The sequence below is a fragment of the Apis laboriosa genome, unplaced genomic scaffold (genome assembly GCF_014066325.1).
Source record: "Apis laboriosa isolate Shangri-la unplaced genomic scaffold, ASM1406632v1 scaffold30_cov140, whole genome shotgun sequence".
Lineage (NCBI taxonomy): Eukaryota > Metazoa > Arthropoda > Insecta > Hymenoptera > Apidae > Apis > Apis laboriosa.
The window spans coordinates 73,454-93,909 of NW_025222776.1; the positions used below are offsets into that span (position 1 = coordinate 73,454).

Below are 20,456 nucleotides of genomic sequence, written 5' to 3' on the forward strand. Positions count from 1 at the left end.
CATTGTTATGATTTTTTGATATGGTTTTCCTAATTTATTCGAAGCTTATAGTTATATTTTTCGAAAATGATTAAGGATATTGGATCATTGAGATCATTATTATATTATTTGGTCTTGAGTGAAATTCATGATAGAAATGAAGAAGTATTATGTATGATGACAAATAAATCGAAACATAATATGTAGGAAATAATAAATAGAGATAATAAAAAGTAATTAAATCAATATTTATTTTTTTTAAACGTTAATTTCTTTTATGAAACTGCGAAAAAAAATTTCGTTGTAAACAAACTTTAAAAAAATTATGAAAATTTAGGAGAACGGAATGTCTCAAAATTATGTTCGAAAGTTCCGAATAAATAAAAGAGAATAATAAAATTTTAAATAATATTAAATTAATGTAAACAATTTCGTTTGAAATCGATTTAATAAATATTAATTAATTAAAATATTATTAATATTAGAACTTTCAATCGGATTATACTGTATAAATAATTCATGTAAAATTTTCTATAATTAATAGATATGTAAACAATTTCGTTCGCGATTGATTAATTAATGTTAATGAATTGAACATTAAATATTAATAATATTAGAATTTTCAATTGAATTATATAAATAATTCACTAAATTATATAAATAAAATTTTCTAAATAGAGTTCAATGGATATGCAATCAATTTTCGCAAATTAATACTGCAATAACACTTCGTAGTAATGTAAATAATTTTAGAATAATATTAAATTATGCGGTGATTATCAATTGGATATCAATTTTGACAAATAACAACCATCTTAGTCCCAATATCATTTCAAGATATTAATAATTCATTATTTTTAGAACTGATTTATTGAAACCTTGTACAATAACGTAGAATAGCTCATAAAATTATTCAAACACTTATTCCAAATAAAACTGTTAATAAAAAAAATATGTATATTAAATTATTGAAAGAATAACTGCAATTATTATAAGACACAAATATGAATAATTATATCAAGAGTATATGTGAATTTTTTATAAGAAAAATAACATTATAAAAGAATAATATTAAACGTTAAAATTTTAATTTTGATTTTTTAAAAAATATATATGTTAATGGGAAAAATTTAAGTTATAAAATTTACAAAATTTTAAATTATAATACTTTTTTTTATCATCTATTGTAAAAAATATTCCCAAGTGAAATTGTATACGAAATATTATTCCTGTTGAAAAAAGTTTGTTTCATTTATAATCCATTATACCATGACATTCGAATGAACGTTTTCATGTCACTTTAAAATCAGAATAAAATTAGGTGTTAATTAAATATAAAAACATAACAATATTAGTGTAAATAACATACTTATACATTTTATATTCATAAATAATTTAAACTCTAATTTATTTTTAAAAAGAAAGAGTTTACAATTTCATTATAAAATTATAAAATTTCATTATAAAATAAATTTATTACAAGTGCTTATAATATTAGTTTCGATCAACCAATATGTCTCATCATTGCATCTGATTAAATTTTTCTTTCAGATAATGTTTGAATATTTTCATGAACCACTAAACATTCTCAAATTTATAATTGAAGAATTATTTATTTATCATTACTTCAATATCAATATAATTCTAAGCTCTTAGATATAAATATTTTTTTAAAAAAAAATTTCCCTTTTTATTCGAATATCTTTCAACGTCTGTCAAGCTTATAATTAGAGAACCACATATTCATCACGATTCCACAGACAACGTAATTCATCGACTATAACTACTGAAACTAAGCACTAAATTGAGCATAGAAATATTTTTCATAAAGGGACACATTGCTTTTCTCGTTCTTTTCTCGCCACATGTTTTCCAATTCATAAACGAAACATTCCGCCATCTTCATTATTTCGACCCATTAGCAATTCATTGTTCCTTACAAACGCTTTTTTACATAAGCATCCTTTGCGTAACGAATACGTTATTACCTCACTCCCTTTACGTGATATACCCACCCCCGCAAATAAGATTCGACGTTATTTACATATTCATGACGAAACTACTTTAATGCCCAAGGAAACTATAGCGTTATTTTATTCCAATTTCCATCTTAAATGGTAAACAGAACGCCACTGTCATTTTACTCCGTGGTATCGATCGGATGTCCCCCCGACAAGTCGTCCCTCGTTATAGAACGTAAATTATCGCGCCGCAATCCCAAATGGTACCGTTAATCCTCCTTAAAATGAAATTGGAGAATGCACTCCTTTGGAAACGTCGAATAAATTATAGGGATTTAAATCGTTCTGAGAGAAAAAAATATGTATCACGCCAGTAATAATGTTCCCACAGAACCGTAATGATATATGTATATATGTATACCTTGAAATATGGCCATTTGTTTAAATAATAATGTTATTTATGAAATTTTTTTTTATTTTTTTATTTTGTTAATTTGTTAATAATACATTCTGTTGGTAAATGGAAAATTAATATTGTTTTGAAGATAATTTATTTTATTATATTTTTTTCTTTTTTTTTTTAGTTAAAATGTGTTATTTAAAATTTTAAAAATCTCGAGAAATTGGAATGGTTTTAATTGTGATGTTTTTGTTAGAAAATATATTATTGAAACGGGAGATATTAATTTACACGTAAAAGCCTTAATCTGCATATTGAAAAGAAATTATGATACGTGAAAATTGAATTGATGAATACAGTAAAGGATGCATAAAAGAGAATTAATATTAATTACGAATAAAAACTAAAATAAGCGAAAAACTTAATAATGAAATCAAATTAATAATTTAATTAAATTTCATAAAAATCTGAAAGACTTTTTTGCTTTATAAAACGGTAAAAAGAATTAATTTCAAATTTCATTTAAATTAATATTACAAAGTGTAACATTTGAATAATTTTTTTCACAGTTTTGTTTAAAAAATTTTTAATTTCCCAATAATTTTTTCCTGTAGCAAAATGTTTTTTATAAGCTCATAAAAAATCTGTTTTATGTATGTATCATAGAATTGTACTACTTGTATCGTAAAACTGCAACATCAAAATAATTTATTTCATCACGTGTCTGTCGCATCCTCTGCGACATTTTTTTTTTTAACACGAAAAATAAAGATAAAATTTTATTTTAACATTTATATGAGCCATTAAAATAAAATTCTTATATCTAATAAATAAGTACAATTATAAAAATAATATTCAATAAGAGATAAGATAATATTCAATAAGATAGATTAATCGTTTAGATAAAAACAATATGCATTCACGCGTAATTCTTTTAAATATTAACAATAGTTATTATCCAGTTTTACTTTTGTTGTTTCGTGTAATTAAAAAAGGATCACAAAAAAGAAATAACTGGGAAAGCTATTCCAAATAAATCTAACTTAATTTTTAAACAAGCTGTGTAAAAATGTAAAGCTTGATATACCATTCCATTAAAACAATGGCGTTACAGTCGTGCAACGCGAGTTGAATAAATTCCAAAAAGTATTCAAAGAGAATACTGTTTCTGTTCTTTCTTCTAAGTTTCATAGAGAATAGATAATGTTTTAATGCATCTGACTTTCGAAAGAATATTACGAAAATTCATTTCAAAATCATGTTAGGATTAAAAATATTATTTATTCATTATTAATGGTGAAATAAATATTAATAAACTACATTAACTATGTATATATATATATATATTTTAAATATAGAATTTCTACAAATAATATTTTTCACAAAGAAAATTTAAATTCAAGATATTTTTATTCCAAATTATGATAAAAGTCATTTAATCTTGCGAATATTTTGTTAAAAATGATATCAAACAATTTATTATATTATGATATCACATACCTAAAATTCAAACAGATCAATTCTGAATCCCTTTTTAAAAAATTCTTAATTTTATATATAATATATAATTAATTTTTCAAAACTTGAATGATTTTTTAAAAGAAAATAGCCTGAATGAATATATTTGTCAATTTCTCATTCTATTAATTCTTTTAATATTATATTTTAACAATTATTAAATTATAGTATTAGATAATTCTATTAATTGATTTAAAATTAAGTTTATTTAAAATAACGAGGTTAATTTTAAATTCTATATAATATAACAAATTTTTGGGTTCTCAAATATCCAGTAAGCGCCATCTACAATAAATAATCACATCCAAAAAGGAAAAGACACTAAAACGCGCAAACTATTTTCTTTTTCCTAGTTCGAGTAACGTCGTTTTCCGTGGAAATAGCCACGCGATCATTTCTTATCCCCCCTTGTCCGTGTTTCTGTTTCTCATCAATTCTCCATTTCTCGTCATTTTTGCTTGCGAGAACGCGAGAAAAGCAATATCAAAAGAATTTCCCGCCGCTCGTTTAAAATCGAAACAATTTTAATGGAAAAATCTTCCGGACGATTACATTGAATTTACAATATTTCTCGAATAATGTTAAATATGAATTCTAATATATTTTAAAAACTACTTATATGTTTAATTTAAATATTAAAAAGAGAAGAAATTTTCAATGTTTGAAGTTTAAAATAATGTCGATTGAAATTTAAAAGAGGGAATGGGTAATTAAAATTAATTAAAATGTCAGAAATTTTAAAAGACTATGTTATGTTTAAAATTATATCATGTCGAAGATTAAGAATTAAATTATAATTCTTATTTTTTTCTATTTTATATATATAATAAAATATAAATATCATTGTTTGATTTTTTTGCTAAAATAAATAAGTTAATTTCTTAAGAATTTAATTTGAAAGAGAAATAGCTATAGTGAAAATATCTATAATTATTAATAAAAGTAATTATAGAAATGAAATATCAATTTCATATTTAAATAAAATATTGCATCGCAATGATGCAAGAATTTCGCAGTAACAATATGTTTCTCTTTCTAAAATGCATTTTTCCTTACCATTCTTTTTCCCATATTGTTACGCATATATTATATACATAAATTCCTTCTCTTTTAGTCGTGCGTTATATATATTTCTTAACAGCCATTTTCATTTTATCATTCATATAAAATTTACCACATGTACAATGCATTGCGAGTATATTTTGTTAAGAAACAAATCTTTTTTAGAATTTTACAAAAATTTTCATTTTATTTTCTGAGAAATAGTGTTTCGAAATACAACATCTAAAATCCTGTAAAATAAAATATTCCAGTTATTAAACATTCCTCAAAATTTTCCATACACAAAATTACCGAGATTTATATCTTATATTATAAAAATTATTCGAATTCTAGAATCGAGATTATCTAAAAATTATAAACTTTCTTTTTTATGATGCATAAAATTTCAAATTCAAACTGATTCATAACGTTTATCACAATCAATATTTAACATAAATAATATTAAATTTAACATTCCTCAAAATTTTCTATACACAAAATTACTCGTTGCACCGAGATTTATATCTTATATTATAAAAATTATTCGAATTCTAGAATCGAGATTATCTAAAAATTATAAACTTTCTTTTTTATGATGCATAAAATTTCAAATTCAAACTGATTCATAACGTTTATCACAATCAATAATTAACATAAATAATATTAAATTTAACATTTCTCAAAATTTTCTATACACAAAATTATTCGTTGCACTGAGATTTATATTTTATATTATAAAAATTATTCGAATTCTAGAATCGAGATTATCTAAAAATTATAAACTTTCTTTTTTATGATGCATAAAATTTCAAATTCAAACTGATTCATAACGTTTATCACAATCAATATTTAACATAAATAATATTAAATTTAACATTCCTCAAAATTTTCTATACACAAAATTACTCGTTGCACCGAGATTTATATTTTATAAAATATATATTATATTTTTATATAATATATAATATATTTTATAATATATAATATATTTTATATATTATAAAAATTATTCGAATTCTAGAATCGAGATTATCTAAAAATTATAAACTTTCTTTTTTATAATACACAACATTTCAAATTCAAACTGATTCATAACGTTTATCACAATCAATATTTAATATAAATAATATTAAATTATTAAATTTAACATTCCTCAAAATTTTCTATATACAAAATTACTCGTTGCACCGAGATTTATATTTTATATTATAAAAATTATTCGAATTCTAGAATCGAGATTATCTAAAAATTATAAACTTTCTTTTTTATGATACACAACATTTCAAATTCAAACTGATTCATAACGTTTATCACAATCAATATTTAACATAAATAATATTGCGTCTATGAAATATTAATCATACAGTTACTATTTCCGAACGTTAAAAATCTAAGTGTCTCTTATTCGCGAATAGATCATTGCTTTTCGAACGAAAACGACGCAATTCCGCTCCGCAAACTTAATAATATCGGCCAAGTTTTCGATATTCATTTATGACTTTCATACGGCGAGCAACGATCGCAAATAGCGCGTCTGAACGGAATTTCATTAGAGTTCCACCATTTGACTCGCCGTTCCACACACGAAACATCCTTATGCATCGCTCGTGTTTGAGCTCGCAAGAAAACTTCATGCCGTGAAGGGTGTTCACTTCTCGTGACGCGCCCCATATTCTCAATATCTGCACCATTTTCTTTTGTGCACGAGCGAGCTTGAAAATTTTCAATTTTAACAGGAAAAAAGTGATGTTGGCTGCACGATCAATGTCGTTTTCGTTATCTCGATCCATCGTTTTTTTTTTTTTTTTTGCGTGGAAAAATTCTATCCCTTAAACAATGTTGAGATCAGCTAAAAACAACGTTGGAACTAAAACAATCGTTATTGTTGTATCCATTCGAGAAATGTTCGACGATGATTTTCTCGAAAGCTTTGAAGAATTTTTAAGAATATTTAAAAGCAAGAAGCGAGTAATATTCGAATAACTTTTAAATATTTTATAAAATATTGGAAAAGAGTTTTCTGCGACGTGATAATTTAAAATGACATGAGTTATAGCGTGACTAATAGGCTTTTGCGTGAGAATTCATTTTTTCACGCGACGACAGAAAATTGTTTATCGTGATTATCGTAATAAATAAAGTGTTCCTGTGTTGATGGCACAATCAATGAGATGATGTGATTCTACATGAAAAAAAAAAAAATTAAATTTGAAAAATACAATTTGTTCGTTCAAAGCTTTGATTTCGAGAATGATTAACTTCGAAAATTTTTCAAGTATTTAATTATATCTTAATTACATGGAATTTATTAATATAGAAATTATTGAAAATACTATTCATCGTTATGCATACATAATTGCATTCTCGAAATTAAATTTTTATATTAAATTTCACGAAACGAATCCAGACAGTCATCTGTCTGAGCAAATAACTTGTGGAAATTCAATTGATCGCGAGAAAAAGAGGGAGAATGGACGCGAGTGGGATAAAGGATCGATATCAAATTTATATATAAATTTACCTTGAATATCATTGGCACGTTTAGAATTGATATAAAATTTTTATTATTTTAAAAATTTTGATTCACAATGATTTTCTTGAAAATAGCTCTTAAATTAAAATATTTTATTCCTTTAATGTATTTTTTCATATAGAATCAATACTGAGATACATTGTATACTATCACTAATATAGAGAAAATATTTATTATAGAAATGGATATGCAATTTTTTTATCGAATTTAATAAATTTTCCAATAAAAATTTAATTGAAAACACGCTTGGAACCGAAGGTAAACTTCGAAGGCAAAGCAATTTCTGTACGAATTCAGAGTTTCCTTTTTTTTAATTCATCTGCAAAATTAAAGGATTAAAAGAATCCAAGAGAATCTACCTTATTTGAAGTTAAAATACACAAGAATCCCTAAACTTCAATGCGAACTTTCGAAACTCGAGGCATTTTAGAAAGCACGCTCATAACTATTCATCTCGAAAAGAAACTGTATCAATTAAAAATTTGATTGAATATTTTTCGCCAATGAAGAAACTTTAATTCGATTTAAATAGAATCATCCTACTATCTATCTATTCTATATTCACTTTTCCATACGTTTTATTTTTATCTCGTCCCCAACACGATCCTCAAGCGAGAAAGAAACAATAAAAATATATTAACAATAAAGGAGAAACCAGATAACCATTCATATACATCTCACACTGGCTGGCATAAAATCCTTTACGTATTCGTATTTCATCGCTTTTCAAAATCCATCCCGTCTTGATCATCGCCACTTTACACCTTGGAACGCATATCGATATAAATTCAATAAATGAAGCCAACATAGACAGACAACGTAGAAACAGGCATAAACGGATAGAGACGAATGATGGGAGAAGAGGAGAAAGAGATACAAGAAAAAGAAAGGGTGGAAAATCAACGCAATATTTTCACTGTCATACCATGCGAAGAAGGACGAGAGAACGAAAAGGTCGAAATGTTTTATGGTTCAGGGTTGAGGGGAAAAATAAAGGAAGAACGTGGCACGAATTCGCGTCGACGGTGGCGCCCCTCGTTCAAACGTTCATCCCCCCCCCCCTCTCGCTCCCCGACTATTCACGCGAACCGAAACTAAACAACCGTGAAGTAATTTGAGCGAACTGAATCGTTTGACGTGATAAAGTCCAATTAATTCCCGGCAATTGCCGCGAACACGAGGCCTCGTCGCGATATCGTCGTGCGCGCTGGAACGTCGAAACGCGTTCGAGTGGCGGATACAGGGGATTAAAAGAGGAGAGGAGGAAGGAGAGAAGGAAAAAAGGAAGAAGGAAGGAAGGTAAGAGGGGGGAAAAAGAAATAACTCGATGTTATTCCGATTGGTCGTATCCTACTTCCGGTGCACGAAGTGTGCACGCTACCTGTTGAGAACAACGACACGTACCTTGGATTATGACGAACGTGATTTCTTCGCTGTTTTCGAGACTATGCAGTTTTTCTGTTCTTTCCTTTATTTCGAGGTTTACGGTAGATTCGGTTTGGGGAAGAGATAAAATGGAATCCGAATTAAGGGTAACAGTGAGACGAGTGGGTATTTATTTTCTTCTATAGGGGTTCTAGTTGGATAAGATTGCATTTCTTCGAATAGAGTTGTTCATCGAGCTTGTTTTAGAGACAAGAAATTTTTAAAATTTAAAATTTTAAAAGCAAGACAGTGTTCGAATTATTTATTTGTTCGATGTTTTAATCTATCGCAAATTAAATTTATAACGTGTTTTTGAATATTCATAAATCAAGAATGCGTTTTTTCCTTTGTCATATATCTATTGTGAGAATAATTAATGCCTTGTTTGACATCCGCGGCTCGGATAATAGAGATTCAGCTATGAATAATTTAAATTGAGCATTACAACGGTACGTATAAACGGAATGCTGATAATCCAAATTGTACTGCATAGTCGATCTTCAGATAATAAAATCTTAAATCTGTGGCTAGATATTTAATATAATACTGTCATAATTTTTTTAATTTCACAATAAAATTGATATTAAAATTAATTTTCATCTTTGAAAAATCTTTTCTCAATCGTTTCTTTTTTAACCTACGTGATGAGAGACAAGTATGATTTTTTTGCAAATTAATATTTTATTTAGATAATCGTAAAAATAATCTACAATTATTAAATAAAACATTAACATTTGAATACCATCATAATATATAATAAAACACTATTAATACGAAGCAATTATTATACAAAATTGTTTCTAAATTTATAATTTTTCTAACTATATATAACTATAGTAAAAAATTAAATCGATTAAATATTCAGTTTTGATACACAAACATTGTCTTTTCAACGATTATTTTTCTTATAAAACTTGTTAAAAACGTTAATTTGAAAATTAATTAACTTAAAGAATTGCTTTAATCGCAAATAAATTAATAGATTAACACTATAAATAATAACATTATACTAATGACAGTATAAAATGTCATTATTTTAACCAAATCCTTGAAAAAAATCATCAACTTGAAAGATCACACGAATAATCTAGTTACCTACATAAATATACTTGTCCATCTGCTTGCCAGATTCGCATAAACGAACTGTCACCGTGCATTATTTTCTCGACAAAAGCTTTCTCATCGCTTCTCTTTCATTTTTTTTTTCCTTCACGAAAGTGCATAGCAACGCACATATATATATATATATGTATACGTATATATACATATAGATCGTTGAAAACGTTGCCTCTTCACTCTCCTTGACTACTTGGAGCTTCATCTTCACCTTTCGATTCTCACGGTTCTCGGCAGCTAGATTACAAGGTGCCTCTTCCTTGTTGCCAGAGTATTTCAACGGCTCCCCCTCTCGTAATACACGTGAGAGAGCGAATGAAGGTTCAAGCGGAAATTCTATCGTATATCCGGCATCCAGAAGGAAAAGGGCGCCGACTTCTGGCAAATATTTTGCGTCGATAAGTGGAAGTGGAGCTGCATCTTGTGCCACCCTCGACAATATCGATGATAAATCTCCGTTTTGGAGTTCCTCGTACGATCAAATTACATACGAACCGTACACTAGACGACTTGGCGTCTCCATTTTTGCGAGAGATCGTCGAAGATTTATAAATGCGAGCGCTTTTGTCGAGAAAAATTTTGAGACGAATTTTTTTTAGAACTTATTTATATTAAATCTTTGATAAGAGTTAGATTGCATTTTATTAATTAATTTTAGATTTATTTTTTAAAATTTAGAAATACGTAGATCGATAAATTGGACAGCTATTCCTTTGGGAATATAATTATTTATTCAAAAGTCGATATAATGACAAATTAATCGCAGTAATAATCACAAAAAAGAAAATTCCGATTTTAATGAAATTTTTGTGTAAAACAAAAATGTGGATTATATACTTACTGAAAAATCTCTTTGAGCGCGAAAAAATTAATCCTCGAAACCCTTCATCTTCATTTTCTAGTCTTTCAGTAGTACGATAAAAATATTTTTTACAAAAGGATCATAAAACACTTAAACCCAAACATTTTAGATATATTTAAAGCTCTATCTCGTACTATTAAATATACTAAAACTTTAACGACAAGTTTCACTCGATGCAATATTCCCCTAATAACACAAACATTAACTTCTAACTTTTGATACAATGCAAAAAATTCACAATATATAATTCAATTAAGAAAAAAATTCACAATATATAATTCAATTAAGAATCTCCTTCCATCGTATCCATAATCGTCGACATTTCCAAAGCCACTTAAAGAAAAGAAAGGAAAAAAAAAAAGTACCAATCTTAGCAATATATATTATCTCGAATAGGCGCAATCTCCTCCTTTGCTACGGTTAATCAACCTTACTTTTCACACAACCCTCGCAAAAACGTCTACATACGGCGACACAGTTTCCACGCCGCAATTACCCAGAATTATTACCGCTTATCGCGAGCCGTTGGTCCGTGGGGGGCTTTCGTTCGTCGATTTCGCGGCGGTATCGCGCCTGGCGTAAATTTAATAAGCAGCGAATGCAAGTTGGAAACCGCGCACAAAGGCGGGCAAGTCTTCAGGATAGAGGAGGGATACTGTATGCAAATTCAACGGTATCGCAATTCCATTCGAGAAACGTAACGCCCGCCTCACTTTACGACCGCCACAGGTCGACCTAATAATTGTTCCATCCGGGGAATAGCCCCTTGCAAAGGCTCGGGAGCCGCATCTCAAGGTTCCATACTCTCAGCCACCTCTGAATCGTTCCTAACCTAAGAAGCAATTAGCGTTATCGCGGTATTAATATCGATCCGGGATGAAGCGAGGAAATTGTGCGAAACATGCGATTCCAGATTCTTTTCTTGCAGCCTTCCACGCTCTCGTTTTTTTTTCTTTTTCGTTTTCATAGGGTTTCTTCTTCCATTCTTTTGTTGTGTAAGCCTGAACGCAGTTATGTTCTTTATGTGTACTTTTTCTTTTATTATTGGTTATGTGAAGAGCGAATGAATACTTTTATAAGTACGTTTGATTTTGATAGAAAGAGATATTTTGCAGATATAAAATGTGTATTTATTTATGGTATATTGGTTCAATATTTTAGCTGCATGAAAATTTGTAATTATTGCATAGAATAATTGGATACATTATTTTATTAAATATACGGATAAACAAAAGGAAATATTGTAATTAATAATGCGATATAGATGAGAGATTATACAATAATGTAAATATATATTAATAACGAACTATTGAATATTTTTTCAATGTTGAGTAATTGCTTTTTTATATTTTTATATAATATCGAATGAAAATGTTTCAAGATTCCAGATTCTATCAGAAAAATTCAGGTCAATGCTTTCTGAATATAATGGCTCAAAATAGGCCAAATCTAATCAAATCTATTTTCCACGTCTAGAAAACTTTCTTTATCACGAAATTAATTCGTAATTTCGAATCCAATAGACGCGGCTAAATTTCACAATTAGTAGATTGAATCGAAAATAATTTATTCAAATTTATATAATAATTTATTCAATTAAGGATGGATTCATTTTTTTCATTCTTTCCGTCGTACGAAAAAAATAATTTAAAAATAAATTAGGAACGTGATTAGGAATTTAATTAGAATATCGAATCAATTTTTTTTTTAATTTTTAACTTATTCAAATTAAAATATCCAATAAGTTTTATTAACAAGATTTGTTGCAAAAGTACTTAAATATTTGCGTTAATTAAACGTTGGAAATTATTAATTATTATATTGTTTCAGCAAATAAGATAATTCAAAATTTGGGTTTAAGAATTCTTATCACAGATCTTGAGAATTAATATTGAAAAAAAGTAATTGAAAGAAATAGATATTGGTTAGATACAGTTAGATATTAATAGAAATTATGGTATATTTATTATATCTATATATAAATTTGCTAATATTAGATATCTCAGAAGCACTTAAGATATCTCAGTTGAACGTTAGAAATCATTAACACAAATTACGCTACAAATTCCCGTCTTGCTCAATCCTACATAGATTATTAGATTATTCTGTAAGAGATTTCAGCAAATAGAATTACTCGAAATTTGGATAAGGAATCCTTAGAAATTAATACCGAAAAGTGATTCGAACAAACATTATTTACATTAAGAATTATTAATACAAATTGCATAATATAATCGATACAAATTTCCTTTTATCTTACATACCCTCTATCTAAATTTAACATTAGAAATCGTTAACACAAATTACATTACAAATTCTCATCTCTCAGATAATCCAATACCATTATATGGATTATTCTGCAAAGAAACGGAAGAAATTTCCAGCAAATAAAATTATTCAACCTTAATCGATCGATACAGAAAAGAAAACCTGATCCTCTCAAATATCAATACCCCTTATTTACCAAAAAAATTACGAATTTCCCACTTCATCCCTTATCTCTATAATTATTTACCAAATTAAATATCCGAGAAGATAAAATTATTCGAAAAAATAATTCAAAAGTAAACTTTTTACTTGGACATCTTCGTTCGTAGAATCGTTCGCATAATTTCCAGTCCCAATGGGGGGATCCTTTGAATGCGTGCTTCGTCGTAACCATCGACATTACGAATAATTAATACGGTGGTTTGTTTGCATGGGCAATCACAGGGCAGCTCGTGCACACAAGTTCTCCGACCCTCCCTCCCTCGCTCCTCCACTTCGGCTATTGACTTCGAGACGCGGGATTCGCCCTACCCCGCATTCTGCCGGGTTAACCTCCTTACTTTGGAGTAACCCCGTATTAGAGCTGACGGCAGACACGCGTCGGAAATCCTGCGTCTAGCTGCCTCGAGATCTTGGGGTAATTACGGATTCTTAATAGGACCGGCCATTTAGCGGGAAGCGTGCTCTAATAGATGATCCCCGAGGTATGAGGACCGATCTCATGGGGTAAATTATAGAGGTATAAAAAAAAAAGAAATAAGGGAGGAGAACAGTGCGAAAGGGTGTTATTAGATTTGGGGGAATGGGATGAAATAGGGTGCCCTTTGACTAGGGTGGTTTTTAGGATGGTGGGGTTAGGGTGATTTCAAGATGGATGGAGTGTACGTGGAAAGTAATTGAAACGTCGTTTTATTATATTTATTAGATAATATTTGTAATGCGTTCAGAATTGAAATGAAATATCTTTTGTTTAATTAAGTATTAAGATTGCTGGCAAATATTCGATTTTCAAGATGTATAGATTTTTATTTTTTCGTTGTTTTTTTGCATCAATCGATGAAATTTTATATAATTGGTATAAATATGCAAAATGTATTATTTAACTTTTCATTGCAGATTCAGGTAAAAAGTTTTAAAGAGCGATATCTAGCCTTCCTTTTTAAGATTCTGATTAGTTGCTTAAATTTTCCAAAATTGTATCATTTAATAAACTAATCTTTATAATTTTTCAAAAAATTTCAATCTGTTTCGATTTTAAAAAAATTATTCTAATAATTTTTGCCAGGAGTTGTATGAATTTTGCAATCGTTGTCTATGATATATGTTCGATGAAATTAACAACTATTTTAAGAAAAGAAAAATTATTGGATAGAATTATTAGATAGAATGTTAGCTGAAATAAATATAAATAGCACAAAATTTACTTGGATATAATAAAAAAAAAAAGATAATTTTGATATTGCAATGAAAATTTTGAATAATAATATTCATATGAGATTTTTATCACGATAGATATATATATTTTTTTTGTAATTCAACAAGTTTAGATCGTAATAAATAAATTTAATTCGTGATTTCTGATATTTCTATTCGAAATAAACAAAGAAAGAATATTGGCATTGTTACCAGTAAAATATTTTCATTATTCATTAATCATGTAAATATTAATCAAAATAATATTTAATAACAGATGAAATATGAAATAAATTTATACAGATGTATAACGAGAATTGTTGTTAAATTTACAATGTAATTTAAATATAATTTAAATATAATTTAAATATTATAAATTTATTTAAAATACCACACTTTTTAAAAGAAGGAATATATTTTTAGGAATATATTTTACAATTTATACGATGCTTTCAAAAACAATTTCATTTCCTTCGAAACTTTCTTTGAAATCTTTTTAATGCATTTGCAACATACAGATGTCTCAAACTATGAAAATACGATATGTAAACTTAGCATATCGTAATACGATGAAAAAAAAGTTAGTTTGGGAGATCATTTTACCCAAGAGAATGAGATAAATGGAAGAGAAAATAATACGTGGCGCCACGCGGTATAAGTTTCAAGAATCTAGGGTAAGCGCCAAATTTAGAAGAAAGAAAAAGTATGGTATTAGAGAAAAATAACCAGAATCTGACCTCCCGTATTCTCCCGTGATAAAATGCGGTTTAGATTTATCCTTTTTCTTTTCCTGAACTTTTTCCTTTATCTCTCTTTTCTATCATTTTCATCTTAAATATATATATTCATCACATTTTCTTACTATATTGTTATATTCTAGTTATCTATAAGTAAAAATCATAACAAGTGAAACCTATCCAATTAATTGTGGAATAATTAATTTTCGAATAGAAAATAACGATAATGATTTATTAACATTTTTATAAAGTTACAAATGAAACATTTTACTTAAAAATATATATATAATAAAAAACTAAAAACTCTATTTAACATTAAGATTCAAATAAAATATAAAAGAAATTTAAATAATTCTTAAAATTAACCCAATATTTTTTGCTTGAAGATGAATTGAATCTTTATTTTAACTCTTATTTAAATTCAACTTTAATTAATTGAAAATTTTGTACATTTTGATCAACATTGTTTTTATTTATACAAAGAAATTTCCCCTGAAAATATTTCCCTGGAATATACAATTTTCTTACTCTTAAATTTCATCTCACCTAAAAAAAAAAAAAAAAAATCATCCTAATTTAAATTATTTCCAAATTCAAATCTTATCTTCACATATATCTCATCCCTTCATCGAATCATCATCCCCGTTCGACACTCTTACACAAGGATCGCACACGAAAATCCCATCCCCGTTATCATTTATTAATTTATTCGTATGTCTGTTCTCTAACCAACTCACACGCCGTTCGTTGCATCCGCATTGTGTTGCTCATTGAATATGTAACCGGTATTCGTGCTTGCGCGCCATTCTCCGACGTAATATTACGTATTAGCCGCAACATCGCACATGAGAATCGCAGTTTCCGAGTTCGTCTTTATTCAACCGCAATGAAATCTCTACTTCTATCATTGATTCCCACGATTTTTACGTTCCTCGAACCTCCAAGCGAGGGGAGGTATATATATATACAATACTTGGCACCCGATCCACGGTTCGATAAAGTTGCGATCGCTGAAAACTGCATTAGGAGGGGCCGACTCATATTCGTCCAAGCTGGAATGGCGTGCAACCATTTGGCAAACTTGGCTGGCTCCGGTTGCGAAATCAAACCGGTAATCCGACGGAACGTATGGACGAGTACGAATGAAATGTCGTCGGGAGAGTTTGCGGGCCACGAAGTCTTAATTTCATCTTGATGGAATGCAACGATGGATCGGGAAATTAGGATTTAGGTTTATCCATCGTTTTCTCCATCGTGTTTTAATTAATCTCTGTGAGAAAAAAGTGAAGGAAGGAGATGGATTGAGTTAAGGGATATTTATAATTGTAAGATGAATATTTTAGTCGAAGAATTAAATTTGAATTTATGAAATGTTTTCTATACGTTTTTCGAGGAAAAATCGAGAACAGTGTTTTCTAACTCTGATCTCAAATCTTCAAATATCATTTCTAGTTTTTATTCAAACAAGCGTTCGAATCATCGTGTTTAACTTTTATAAGAAAATGTGCCCGCGATTCAGCTTGGGGAAGTATGAAAATAAACAACGTAAACGATGTTTTGTTGAAACATTGGGTTGAGATGAAGAAACGAAACTCGATATCGCTATTTACACGTTGAAATGCGGCAAACAAAACGGAAAGAAAGAAGAGCTCTTTTCTTTCTTGATGCTATAAATAAAAGATTTCTCACGCAAATGCCAAAGTATATGTAAAACAGTATACAATTTAAATATTGCGATTTATTCAATTTAACGATTCAGTAGAATAAAACGAGAAGGAAAAATATTGTAGCTGATGTTGAAGATAATACAGAAAATTTAAACAAATGATAAATTATAACAATATTTTATCGTATAAAATATAGGCACATATAATATTTCTTTCATTTATAATTTTTATCCCACGCTACTATCTACTAAAATTTTCCATCGGATAAATTATTAGGTTGTGATAAATGGTTGAATTTTTAATAAAATTTTTAATTTAACTTTTAATCTGTATGCGGACTTTTGATTTATATCTTTATATATAAAAATGATTTTGATCGATTCGAACGAATTCGATATATCCTCTCAGTTAAAAAAAGATTTTTTAAGATTTTTGTAATTAAAATATTTCTTCGACGCTCGTCAATAACTTTTATATTTATTTCTTACGTTTATATTTGCCAATTAAAATTTTTCGCAGAAGAAGAATCTTTTAATGTTCTCAACGATGTTTTATACAGAATTTTAAAGTTGGATAAGAAAAGCATTTGAATTGGGTGTTGAAATAGAATTCATTGTAACGTATAATTTGCTTCCTTTAATAATAAAGCAATTAATAAAACATTGTTCAAATTATAGTTCAGCTAATTTTAAGCTTAAAATTAACGTGCAAATAATTAATTAACAGTAGATATATATTTAGTCATTAAATTCTGAACGCATTTGTGAAAACGACTATTTCATATGTAACAATTTACTGCATTTATTTATTAATAAATTAACATTGAAATTTTTCTACATTTATCGCGTTTTACATTACTACATATTTATCACTTTGTCCTACGAAGTAGAACTTGATCCTCATTCCATTCAACAAGGACGAAAATCACGTAACAATTCTATTAGAGTGAAATTTATTCCGCTTTAAGTGAACCGAAACTCGCTGACAGCGTAAATACACAAATTTTACCCTTCCTTTAAATTCACTCTGAATGAAACATTATTTAATATGTATTTAAATTAGTTCATAACTTTTATAGCTTTCAAATATTATCTAATTATTGAATAATAATCAGAATATCTTGTAATATAAAAGTAAGTTGGAATGGAATAAACAGAAAAATATGAATATCTGTTTACTGAAATATATATAAAAACAAAAAATATTATATTTCTTAATTATATATCTTTATAAATATTGCTGATATATAAATATTGACCAAGTAATAAGTTATTAATGTGTCTTTTTATATTTTCTTTAATTTTCTTGCAATAATACAATACATCTAATAATATATTATACATAATATAATTGTAATAATTATGTGTAATAATTCTAATACTGGATTTTATTTTAAATAAATATTATAATATAACTTGAACGATAGCTCTTTGGAATTAAAAAATTGATTTTAATAAAATAATTTAATCATTACCATATTTAATATACTTAATATTTATTACCATTTTCAAATACTATTTGCTTAATTCTGAAAATCATTTATCACATTTCACATATTTCATCCTGTATATTTCAATAGCATCTTATATTAGTAAATAAGAGTTACTACAAATAAATTCAATTTTATTAGAATTTTTTTCTAATTTAACAAATTTTGAGGATTATTAAATTTTGAAGATTAAAAGATCGATTTCCACTTTAATTTTTTAAAAAATTATTTTTTCTATATTCCATTCATCTCAGTTTTTATGTTTCAATATCACCTCATCGTCAATTAAATTATTAAAAAAAAAAAAAAATTCAATAGTAAAATCCGATTAAATCTTTGAGCAATGGAAAACAAGTAATTCGAGCAACGATTATTTTAACGGGACGAAAAAGAAATTCTCTTGATGCTAATCTCGCCAACTCCGACAAATTTCGAGGGTTCCAACTTCAATTAGGTTTAGCACCGTAAAAATACGGGGGTTAGGGCCGCTTCCACTTGAGCGCCGTTTCCGCAGGAAGTAATTTCGACTCTTTAATGAAATTTTAAAATTTCCCGCCGACTTCGGATAATGTGCAAACTGTATTCGCCTCGCGGACCAATGTTCTTTAATTTTCGCAAATTTCATCCGGATTGCACAGAGAGAATGTTAATATTAAGCGTTTTTCCTCTGTGGCGGAATCAAAACTTTCAATTAATATTAGTTCGTTTTCTACAAACGGAAAAGGAAAATTATTGTTCGTAGAAAATGGAATTTTTAATTTAATATCTATGATATTGAATTTTTATTATATATATATAATCACATATATATAATATTTATAATTTCATTATTTAATTATTTTATCAAATTACTTAATTTATATAATAATAATTTGATAAATTTCTGATATTATTTAAATATAAATGATGGAATGTACTGTTTTTGAAGTGAAATATATTCAACAGATTATTAGTTATTCTTTTTTAAATGTTGAATAAAAAAGAGTTCTACATTCACCATTTAAGGAATTTCGCGTTTTTAATGGAAAGATTATTCCAATAAATCATAATCTTGATTTTCTTTCTTTCAACTTTATTACATTCAAAGTTACAAGATTTTATCTTTAAGTCCCGGTTTCACCTCAATCTTCTCTTTAAGTTTCTAAAAGAATTTTATAAAGATAAAAGAAATTTTTTAAAAGAAAACGAAATAAAAAAAAAAGAGTAATAGAAATTTGCATTATTTTAAATTCATAAAGAAAACTTTTATTATAAAAATATAATATTACATCTTAAATAGAGATATTTTATACAAATAAAATTTTATCATAAAAATTAATCATTGATAGTTACTTCTCGATGCATTTCGGATAAGATGCCTATTGCAAATAATACGTCACCCAAAGTATCACAAATTTTGATTACTTTAGAAATTGCCATAGACGAAGCAGCAAGATAACCTCATCATTTTCAAAGGAATTAGCGGTAACATGTACACGTCGAATACCTGATAATGTCACTGTAAACTTGCTTCCTCGCTCATGAGCATACTAATTATTATCTTGAAATGAAAGATTAACTTGTATCGTGTATGCAACTGGATAATCTCAGAATTTCTAAATATAACATATTCTTCATGATATTAAATAACGAAGCATTGTACCAATTGGTCAAAAAGAATTATTAATACTCAAAATAGAAAAAATTTAGTTTATTTAACTAACTTCTAAATCAAAATATTTACAGTACTTCAAATAATACGTCAAAAAAAACCTGAATTTATTCATCATCATTTACAAAAATAAATACAACATACAATAATTCTTTTTAATCAGACAAGATTCCCCCGTATTCGATCATCAAACGTTTCAATCTTTCAGTATCTCTCTGAAAAAAAAAATCTCTCCCACTTTTACAAAAATTTTAAACTTCCTTAATTATATCAATAGATAATTGCATCGAACACAGATCTCGAAGATAAAATTGTTGCGCCGAATTTCAAAGAAAGTTCGTCAAGATAAATCATTCACGGCTAAACAAAGTTAACTTAACCGGAAGCGCATCCTCC

General features: G+C 27.6%; 1 protein-coding gene across 1 annotated transcript in view; it reads right to left on the reverse strand.

The window, feature by feature from the left end:
• The window catches only part of LOC122714458 (lachesin-like), a 172,521-nt gene that overhangs the window by 65,540 nt on the left and 86,525 nt on the right, over positions 1–20,456 (reverse strand). The window lies entirely within an intron of this gene.